This window comes from Equus caballus, chromosome 18 (assembly GCF_041296265.1).
Source record: "Equus caballus isolate H_3958 breed thoroughbred chromosome 18, TB-T2T, whole genome shotgun sequence".
NCBI lineage: Eukaryota > Metazoa > Chordata > Mammalia > Perissodactyla > Equidae > Equus > Equus caballus.
In genome coordinates this window covers 12,711,379-12,721,557 of record NC_091701.1, presented here as the reverse complement: position 1 = coordinate 12,721,557, position 10,179 = coordinate 12,711,379, and the positions used below count along the sequence as shown (strand labels likewise).

The window sequence follows — 10,179 nt, the reverse complement described above, 5'->3', positions numbered from 1 at the left end:
GGGCTGCTCATCTCACCCCTTGCACGCGAATCAATGTCGTGTTTGACATTATGATTGGAACCAACTAAACAAAAACGGTGTCTGCAAAGCCATCATCAGCTCTCTCCCTGCCCTTCTCGGGCTTTGGAGTACCTTAAGAATCCGATCCCCCTGTAGAAACATATGTTCTGTTGCCAAACGGTCATTCCACCTGAGATGTAGCTTCCAGTTACAAGCCAGCTCGGGCAGAAATCCATGTGCATACTTCACCGAGGAGAAATATTCTTGTCACATAAGAATCCCCCTATTAATCAAAAATCACATTATGGCTCCTGGAATGAAGTTTCCTTTACTACTCTTTAATAATAACCCTGAGATAAGATAAAATTGGTAATTGCACGTCTCTTCTGATGGGAGATAATACAAAAGTGGTATAGAAATTTGACTTAAAAGAGTATATTCACTTGGCTAATAGGCTTCCATTATGCGGTCTTTACTCATTCATTCATTACAATTTTTGCCACATATGGAAAACTTTAATTGGAAGTTACTTATTGCATTGTTCCTGAGTGTTAGCGGCAGAGGAAAGTTTTCAACAAAGAAGGATGAATGCAATAGAAACCCAGGATTTTGTAGTAAAACCCACCAAATTAGGCCAGCCTCACCAGCCACAGGAGAGGGCTTTCTCCTCAACAGATGACCTTCAGATCAGAGATTAAGAGCTAATTTCATATTGGCAAAGCTCAGTTTTTTTCAGTGAATGAAAGTGCAATCAATGGATTCTAAGGAATATATTATTATGTGCATTTATTCTATTTATAACCCAGATTGCCGAAGGCAGCCGACCCTACAATGGGGCTGCTGTCCACAGCAAGGGAGAACGATCAGAAGCAAGGCCACCCTTCCATTCATAGTCTCGTTTGGTGAGATTTTTCCAGCTAACAGATTATGCCTTAATTACCAGTCATTAATGCCTATTAATCGATTAAATTATGTTTGCATTGCTGACATCAGCAGGCCAGACTCCACAGGGAACCTTCCTGATCCAGACGCGAAGCCCAACAAACACCCAACGTAACTGGTGTAATTGAAGCAGAGACTGCAGCTTGCCAGGGGTGCAGGGTCACAACAGCCCTGGCAGAGGCTTGCTCCTTCCCGGGATGGACCTCAAAGATACCGACTCAGCACCAGGGATGTCTGTGATCCAGAGAGAACTGTGAGCAGCTTTGCGAATCGTATTTCGCTGGGCCTCACGGATACCGCAACACAGAAGTATTTGAAGCAAAATTGTTTGTCCAAGTTGGTTCTTCAGCTTTCATTGCAATCACTAAAATTAGAATGTCTTCATTTATGTTTGAGAAGTATGTGTGAGTATGGGTAGCAGTTACTTCTACACGGAAGGCTGGAGGGGCTTATCACCGTCACCATCATCATATCATCACCGCCATCATTGCCATCTTGAAGATGCCGAAGCCAGAAGGATTCTGTTCTCGCCCAGCACTGCCCAGCTGGTGAGCAGTGGGGCATGTCAGGAGACCAGGCTTCTGACTCCTCCTGTCTGCACCATAGGTGCCAACTCCTCAGATGGGCCGAGGCAGAATCCTCTCTGAGCAAGTGAATGACCCACTTTGGGCTGAGCGGAAATGTATGAATCAACTCTTCCCTTCATACTTGGCACAGCACATATTCATAAAGCTTGGATCCTTCTTCAGAGAAGAGCCTGGTGAAAAATACTTTCTTGAGCTGAGCTTGCATCTAAGCTCTCCCTGCCCTCGGAGATCTCTTTAGTGAAACCTCAGAAGATTGATAAAAAGAGACGGAAGCCATTCCTGTATAAATTATGGTGGCTCCTCCATCTCACCCTTCCAAAATCACCACCATTAATTAAGATCACACCAAGGGTGGCACCTAGTCTTCACCGACTGGTGAAAACATGGCACCAAAATTGAGACAGCATCCCACTGAGGGTCCACAAGGCATGATTCCCTGGAGTATGTGTGGCAAGATCCAGCAAACTTAAGATGCTGGGGGGGCCCCACCAGCCGCCCTCAGAGATCATGGAGATCAATATGCCCCTGCCAGAGCTCCTGGGACACTCTGGCCTCTGTCACTTATTCATTCGACAGTGTTGAGCAACCCCCTTGTACCAATCAAAGAAACCACTCACTCCCCTGGAGGAGCTGACAGAAGGGGCATAGCAGACAAGTCACCCGAAGATTACAGAATAATTAGTGTTGGGGTCACAGTCCACATGGGATGGGAGGAGATGCCAAAAGAGGGGACCTCACCCAGATTGGGGGTAGGGGTGGGGAAGCCTTATCCATGGTGGATAAGGAGGTGGTGCTTGAGCTGAGCCTTGAATGATGGCTAGAGTCTATCCAGACCGTCAAACAAAGGAAGGCAGTTCCAGCAGGGGCACAGCATGTGCACATGCACAGAAGTGGAGGAACATGAGGCAGTGTCATGGGAGTGGTGAGGAACATAAAAACCCCGCCCAACTTCCTCAAGGACAACTCCACGAACCCACTGCCCTCTGGTGGAATATGCCAGGTTCCCGCTAATGTTTACTGAATGCGACCAGCCATCACCAGAGCCCTGGGCACTCAGATGCCATGCAGCTGTAGCCTGGTTCAGGATTTGACGCCAGAGAAATGTCCTGCGGAGCCCAGACCTGCCTGTTTCACACTAGCAGTCCCTGGAGAACTTCCTTACCTTCTCTCTTCCTCAGTTTCCTCATCTTGAAAACAGGATTAATAACACCTGCTCTGAAAGGTTGTCCTAAGCATTTAAAATAATGTCTATGAAACACCTGGAGCAAAGGTAGAGGGATATCTGTGAATGACAGCTTCCTGACTGTTGTCATTTAGGGGGATCCTGGCTGGGCCTGGAGGGACCCTGGAGATGCACAGACAACGCGATCAACACACACTCGCCTGCTGATTCAGCCACAGATCTGTCGGGCGGTGGGGCTCATACCTCCAAAGAGCCCTGAGGCAGCGCCCTGCCCCATCCAGAGGCCCACCTCTCCCTCACTCCACCTTGTCTCTCCTCTGGGCCCTCTGCCCACAGTTCCCTGTGCTTAAAGAAAGCACCCTCAAAAAAAATTTTTTAATTAAAAAAGTAAAATTAGGGGCCAGCCCGGTGGCTCAGGGGTTAACTGCACATGTTCCGCTTCAGCCGCCTGGGGTTCACGGTTCGGATCCCCGGTGAGGACATGGCACCGCTTGGCACGCCATGCTGTGGTAGGCATCCCACATATAGCGTGGAGGAAGATGGGCACGGATGTTAGCTCAGGGCCAGTCTGCCTCAGCAAAAAAAGGAGGATTGGCAGCAGTTAGCTCAGGGCTAATCTTCCTCAAAATAAATAAGTAATAAAAACATAAAATTAAATTTAAAAAGAATGCACCTTCCATTGATTATTAGTTGGAGCCAAAAAAGAATTGCCAAGGTAAGTCTGTCAGTGGGAAAAATGAGACCACTTTCCCCAGCCGAATAGAAACATTGCTGCTCCGTTGGCTGTTTGGACTGACTTCTCCACAGCTGTGCTGCCTGCGGAATGATTTGAGTTGGTGATTCTTGTTCTTGTTCTTTCTTTCTCCCTCATGTGCTTCCACTTTTAGCAATCAACTGTGGTGGGTTGTTTGAAGTATGAAAAATAACTATATTTATTACAGGGATAACTGTTAATGCCCACTTTCACTGCCTCTCCACTGCCACCCAATAGATCCCATCATTAACTAAAACTCAGCACTGAGTCCCACATCCCGGGAAACCCCTCCGTTCCAGGCAGCCTGGGACCACTGGGCAGCCTGGCTTGGGTACCAAGCAGGCCTGCGAATCCCAGGTCCACTGTGTAATGTGACCCCGGGTCAGGTACTTACCTTTCTCCGCCTCCACTTCTCATCTGTAAAATAGCAGTAATAATACCATCACACTGTTGTGAATGCCTGTCACACAGCAGACAGGACGTAAACGACAGCTGTTTTCTATTTTTAGCATTATTCTCTCCCTTTCTGACTCTGCACTGATGTCCTGTTGATAAGGACCTTCGATGTCTCCCGTGAGGAGCCCGTGCAGATTCGAACTCCCCAGCATTTGTTGACTCCAGTCTCTCTTACAGGAACATCAGCCTTCTGTTCTGTGTCTCTATCAAACCACCGTGGTTCTCCAAAAACCTGGGGAAGAGACACTCTCCTTCAGGAAGTCTTCCTAGATTGACACTATCTGCGTCCAGTCACACTTTTTCAGTCTCCTAGCTGAAAAGAGAACGCACAGTCAGATGAGATTCTAAAGAGAATTTAATAAAGGGACCATTTGCAGAAATATGGATCCGGCTTAAAGAACCACCATGGGAAATCAAAGCCGCAGAGATCAGCAACGGCAGGAAGCTCTAGCCACCCCTTGGCCTGATGGGAATGATGTTCTCGGAGCCTGGCGAGTGCTAGAGCCAGGCTGGAATTGGCCAGGCCCAGTCAGAAGCCAGAGGGCAGGCAGTCCGGGAGACGCAGTGCATGCAGGTCAGCCACCGCGGCCCCAGAGCCCAGGACAGGGAAGGGAAGGCAATGGATCCAGGAGTGGGGGCATGAATGGAGAATAAAGCACATCCTCGTGATTCCAGCTTCTCCATGAGGCTCTGCAAACAGGATAACTGGGGAGGAATCTGCTAGTTGAGAGACATGCATTTTCCATTTGAGGATCTGTTGTGCTGGCCACGGTGTAACACCCTGATGTCGTTATATGTCCCCCACAAGCCTTAATCCAAGTCTGCTCCTTCCTCCGAACTTCCCTCTAGATGGCAGAAAGTCTGCCCTTTATAGGGCGCCCACTTGTGCCAAGCACTGAGCCTCGTTTGATCCTCACAATGGTCCTGCATGGGCTCATGGTTTGAAGACGAGGAAACTGAGGCTCAGAGAAGATGAGTCTTGCCCAAGATCACTCAGTCGGAATCTGGATCTAGCTCTGACCGCGAAGCCAGCAATTCCGCGTCACGAGACTCCACGGTCCTAGAGAAACACTGCCAGCCCTGCCTCCCTCCACCACGGCCAGCTGCCTCGCAGCCTTCGTTCAGCCCTTACTGTTTGGTCTGTCTGCCCAGATCGTGTTGGATGGACCACGTGCAGGCCACAAAGCACGTCCTTCACCTGGGACTTACCTTCCACGGGCGTGACTCCAGAAGAAAGCCGAGACAAGCTCCATCTACAGCATGAGGGCCCAAGGGTCCAGCCTGGGAAGGGAGGAGAGAAGGCGAGCACTGACTTTTCAGCCTCAGAAATGAGAGGACGTCTCTGCCTCCCACTCTGATTCACGGGATGAGGAACTCCTACACAGGAAAACAGAAGGGATTAAGAGGTTAAGTGGTGCAAAAAAAAAAAATGTCCACCACTGGCTGACTTAAAGTCTTTAAAAAATAAGCAAGGTTCTTATCTCTGTGGAAGCTTTGGGGCGTGGTTCTGCCTGAATTGGGGAAGAGAGAGGAGATGGGCCTAGGGTCCTCTCCAGCTTCCGTTCTGTGAGTTCCATGGCAGGGCGAAGACGCAATGGCTTGCTTTTTCAACACGAGCACACATCTTGAAAAGCTATATTGTCCATCTTCCCGCCTCTGAACACAACCGCTACATGGGCTTTGAAAACCACCCGCCATCTTCCTGGTTCCCATGCCAACGTCCCCGCCCATCTCACCATGCTTCCTTCTGTCTAGCTTCCCTCTCTCATGCTGCAGGACAGGCAGCCCATTTCCTCTCTTCACAACCTCGTGGAGCTGGAGAACAGCTGTTCCTTGATCCTGTGGAGAATAACTTTTCAGAGGTTTGTTTTAGTGGAAACACCAGAGTCCTGAGGAATTTTCCCCTTTGTTTGAAAATGAATGACTTCCTCCTAGGGCTGCTCTGAGGGGCTTCCACCTGAGTTGTGGTAACTTCAAAGGCTCCCCACATTTCTGTTCCAGAGGCCAGAGGCCAGCTGGGGCCTCCTCCTGCTGATCTGCCTGAGACTGCAGCCTCTCCCTCCAGCCCACCACTCAGAATCCGGGGAAGGGCCCTGGGCGTGCGTGTGGCGGGTGTAGGTGTCAGCGTTTGCACCGATGCATACTTCAGCTTGTGTTTGGGAGCAGGCGTGTGTATCCAGAATACATCGCTCTCTTCCCATTGTTAAGAATCAGCCTTGGAAAGCAGAGTGACGAGAGGGGAGACAGCATTCGGCTACGGCCCTGTGTCTTCAGTTTCAGTTTGTAGTAAATATTTATGAGCAAGTTGCAACAAGTCCTGAAGAAGAAGGTTTTAATAGAAACACAGATACTTACCGTCGTGTTAATTACAGGCCTCTGCTGGCCTTTCCAATATTTGCTTTATGTTCATTTTCAAACACTTTACGGTGATTCTTCTCTTCCTTTTTTAAAAAACCATGCCTAGTGAGCAGCTGTTTTCTATATGCAGCTGCAACAGACAACTGTTTCTCTTTTAACCACTTTGTCAAGCTTAATTTGAGATTAATCTGCCTGCAGGTGTCAGGTAAGAACAGGACTTTGTTCGCAAAGACCAAGAAGCCTGTGGAAAAGGAGGGAGGCAGGCGAGGAGCAAGAGGATGTGTTGGTGAGATTGTGGGGAGATCCACGGCCTGCGGGCCTGGGACGGCTGCATCCATCCTCGCCTGGCTGCACAGGGGGCACCACATTTCCGCCATGGACTCCATACCTGGGTCCGCCGAGAAAGATGCTTCGCGGACAGAATGGCGGAGCGTTTTAATTGCCGTGTCCTTAGTACATAAAATCTCACAAACAACCTCCATAGATCACACCGTGACAGCTCCTGGGCTTGTCCAACGCTAAACACAGTGGATGCTGCTTTTAAGTCGAGTGTGCAGTGGCAGCAGCACCATCACCCTTCAGCGAACATCTGTAGTTCATCTTATCGTTTGAAGAACTCTATGAGTTTCACTGTCCTTTTTTTCCCTTTAAGCCTTTTGCAGCTTCTGCTCCTTGATTTGTTTGAAGGCCATCTGCTACATATAAAGTTGGGGGCGGGGGGCATGCTGTGGAAAAGGAACATTTGGGAGATGCACAGGCTGGGAGAAAATGCAAACACTGTGAATGCTTTTGTGAGCTTCGGCGGGCAGACCACTTTCCTTTCTGAACCCCCAGCCCCTCCGTGAGTGTTGGACTTGGGGCGTCCCTGTTGGCTCTGGCTGCAGCTTCTTCTGGTCGTTTCTCGTGCTCATCACTCTACCACTCCGAACAGGAATCCCAGCCATGGTGACTCTAAGATCTTCAGACTTTGAAACTACAAGCTGGAGTGGACTTCCAAAACTCCCCTAAAGATGCTCAGTGGACTGCAGGATTCAAAGGGGCACCCAGGAGCCATGGGTGAGGTTTCTCCCGAGAATGGCAACGAAGGCCCAGCCTCGGGAGTGTATGTCATGGCATGAAGTTACCACAGGGTGGTAGAAGCTGTGCACTTGCCTGTTCTCACTCGGGCGTTCTTCCCTGAGAAGCAGAGGGGAAGAGAAACCAGGGACTCCGATGCAAATAGCTGCAGCCGGGGGGCCGCCCGCCCCTCCTGCCCAAACAGAGGTGTCTGAGCTGAAGCCGGCTTCATGGAGGCAGCAGATGTTTAAACATTTGACCCCTGAAACCATTGCCACCCCCAACCATGCCCGGCCGGGTCTCCTCGGCCCTAACGCGGGCCAGGCAGCCCGCATTGCTCAAGTGCTGGAGAGCACCAGTCCGCTCGCCAGGAAATTAATTTAAAGGGTATATTTGAAGACCAGGCTGTGGCTGACTTGCCGGCGCTAAAGCTGAGCTAAAACAATGATGATGACGGAGATTTCACCGTAACACCAGCCTTCCCTTCCTCCTGGAAGATTCTGTCCTTATTCTGTTAACCGAAGGGGTTCTCATAAGTCCCAAAGCTTCCAACAACCAGTTTCATTTTCCCATCCATCCCACAAGGTCCAAAATGCTTCGGTAAAACAGATTAAAGCATTTATTGCTATTATCGTTATTACCCACAGTACTAGTTTTATCACTATAATTTATGGAAAAGTTCTGTGAAGTTCCAACTCAGTCCTTCGTGGGGTTCCCCTGTTTTTATTTCTTTTTATTTCTCCCGCAGTGATCTGGCAGGCAGCCACGAAAAAAATTTCAGGCGATGCATGGAACCGCAGATTCTTAAAGCACATTTGAAGCTTTGCCCCTGAAAAGATAAATTAAAGTATCAGCAGCTTTGTTTTGGTTTTTAATGGAAAGCCCTTCTCGGCTGAGCGCTCAGAGTCCAACTGGGCACCCCAGCCAGCTCGGACTTTGCCACGTGGCTTTGCCCATGTGAGAGGGCAGCGAGGGGCTTCTCGGAGCAAGGGGCTGTCGCTGTCCCCCATCCCCCCAACAAGGCCAGAGGAAAACCCCAAGCAAGTCAGCATGGAGATTCCTTTGAGCAACAGCACAGGGTACCCAACTCTGTCAAACCTACAGATTTATGGGCCAGAGAAAATTTTACCCAAAGCGAAAAACAAAAAAAGACTTTCTTGTCAATCACCTCCCACAAGCCAAGAAAATAAACTTGCTTGCAGTTGTTAGCTGCTTGGTGGAGAACTGCAGAAAAGTTGCTTCCAAGAAGTGATTCAGCAGTAAGAGTGGAAGGGAGGGAGTGGGTTCCAGGAGGGTTCCCGCCCGCCCACAGCCCCATTTTCCTCATAGCTGCCCAGGAAACACTTGCGCTGCGCTGCGCTCTCGGCCTGTGTGATTTGTTGGTGTGCTTTTCTGTAGCAGTGCCTGCATCTGTTGAGGTCTGCAGCTACCCCCCTCCGACAGTTCCAGATGTTGCAAAGATGAAATACCTCCTGCCTGAGGAACTGTGCAACTAGGAGCCCCGAAAGTTGTTCTGAATACAGTTTAAAAAGGCATCCGTCTTAAAATAATTTCAACATCTCACTTGTCTATTTATAAGCCCTGTCAGATGGTTTTTCTGGGCCCGCTCGGACTATGTTAAGGGGCTCACTCCTACAGCAAGATATTTCAACCAATGAAGTTTCAAACCTTTGCCCTGTTTCTTTCTCCACCTGGGCCCACCCATTCGACCTGCCTTCCAACTCCGTTGATAACTTTTTACATCAAGCTTGAGGTAGAAGGGTCTTTACATTGTCTTTACATCAGGCCCATCAGCACCAACAGGGCTTGGTTGGTTGGGAAGAGAGTGGAACGAGCCCCGTACCGCTGGCCTGGACTGACTCAAGATTCACTGGGGAGCAGACAACCACGGGCCCCTGGGCCAGACCCCACTTCCCCCTCAGACCTCATAACTCGCCACACCGTCGACCTCTTAAAATCGGAATGAGACTTGACCTTACCCGGACCGTGGAGTGGCATCTGAGCTCGAGTCTCCACGGGTGAAAACCTACCCCCGAGACCACCCTTTAGCAGACCCTTCTCGCTAGTTGTGGTGCAGAGCGATGTTATTCCAGGGTCATTTCACTTCACTCCCAGGGAAGAGCAGGGAACGGGGCTAAGTTGTAAATCACTCCCCTCTGGAATGGATTTGTGCCAGAACCGATCGGCTGGAGCATTCCTGCCTTGCCTGACCATGGTAAAGACATTATGGTATGTAAAATTCAGCTAAACATGGCTTGTTTCGATTTCCTACTTTCCTGCTTGTCTGTCTCGCTACGAAAGGTTAAGACCTAGGAGGGAAATAGCATCCACACTGTGGAATTGCTCTCACTCCGAGGCAACGCTTCCTACTCAGAGGGGGTCCATATACGGTGACCGCACAGGGCTCACACCAAGGGAACTGGGTCCCCATCAGATAGACGTTCGTAAACCTGGCCTTTGGGTGGTTTTAATCTGTCCCTCTCACAAAGCAACAAAAACAGAAGGCGGCAAACGCCGAAGCCTGCCTGTGGTGGTCTGAGCTTGTGCACCCCTACTCACCTGTTCGCCACTTCACGTGGCTGAAATTAGCCTTCCCTTTTCCCTGACGTCATTAGCTGAGTCCTAAAACTGCAGTGACATCTTCTTAGCTGATCTGGTTGCCCTATGGGGACTCTTCCCAAAATCCTTGAACCCACGTGGATGAGGATTCCTCAAGCTGCACTCTCTTAAGAATTCATCTTGTGGTCCGAATACACAATTGGAAGAAAAAATATTTTCTTCCTTCTTCCTGCCCATTTGACCACATGTGTCCAACAGCCTGCTGGAAGAGGAGGGTACTAGAG

At 49.6% G+C, this 10,179-nt stretch overlaps 1 long non-coding RNA gene across 1 annotated transcript; it reads right to left on the bottom strand.

Annotated features, from left to right (window-relative positions):
* Positions 1–769: 769 nt before the first annotated feature.
* LOC138918751 (uncharacterized) lies at positions 770–8,269 on the bottom strand. The gene is made up of 3 exons (XR_011428465.1): positions 6,278–8,269; positions 5,659–5,761; positions 770–5,203 (listed from the first exon to the last, which is right to left on the bottom strand). It is a non-coding gene; the product is annotated as an uncharacterized lncRNA (long non-coding RNA).
* Positions 8,270–10,179: the final 1,910 nt, after the last annotated feature.